The sequence below is a fragment of the Mandrillus leucophaeus genome, unplaced genomic scaffold (genome assembly GCF_000951045.1).
Source record: "Mandrillus leucophaeus isolate KB7577 unplaced genomic scaffold, Mleu.le_1.0 Scaffold141, whole genome shotgun sequence".
Taxonomy (NCBI): Eukaryota; Metazoa; Chordata; class Mammalia; order Primates; family Cercopithecidae; genus Mandrillus; species Mandrillus leucophaeus.
The window spans coordinates 2,167,266-2,168,077 of record NW_012101377.1 but is presented as its reverse complement, the minus strand read 5'-3'; positions in this window follow the sequence as shown (position 1 = coordinate 2,168,077).

The window sequence follows — 812 nt, the reverse complement described above, 5'->3', positions numbered from 1 at the left end:
GCCCACCTCGGCCTCCCAAAGTGCTGGGATTACAGGCGTGAACCACCGCACCCGGCCTTCTTTATTCTTAATTAAAAAGAAAGAGAAAGAGAGGAAGAGAGAAAGAGAGGAAGAGAGGAAGGGAGGGAGGGAAAGAAGATGAATAAAAGAGGCTGGGCATGGTGGCTCATGCCTGTAATCCCAGCACTTTGGGAGTCCACGAGGCAGGAGCATTGCTTGAGGCTTGGAGTTGAAGACCAGCCTGGGCAAAACAGGGAGACCACCATCTCCACAAAAACATTTACAAAAGAAAAAAGAAAAAGAAGGTGGATGGATGAATAGATGGGTTCTGTGGGAAACTGGCACAGCTCTCTTCCTGCAATTTTACCAGCTTAATTGTGTCTCTTGCCAGACTGAAAACCCTGTGAACAGAACCTTCCCCAGTCATCCTTGGGCCCCAGCACCAAACACAAGACCCAGCTGGCTCACTGTACCGGCAATACACACTTGCTGAAAAGGTGGTGTGATAGCGGATGGGGTTCTTGAGGTCTGGACTTAGCCAGAAGTGGGTTGCACAGAGGGCGCCCTCAGGCAGGGACCTCCAGCTGCAAGGTGGGGGAGGGACGCCAGCTACACAGCTGCAAGCATTTAAGGTGGACCAAAGGATTTCCCCAACCCAAGTTTCTTATGTATGGGAGGAAGTAGGCAGTTCCCAGTTTCAAACCCACTTTCCAGCCCTTCCACCAGGGTAGGGGGAAGAGATCCTTCCTTCCTTCCTTCCTTCCTTCCTTCCTTCCTTCCTTCCTTCCTTCCTTCCTTCCTTCCTCCCTCCC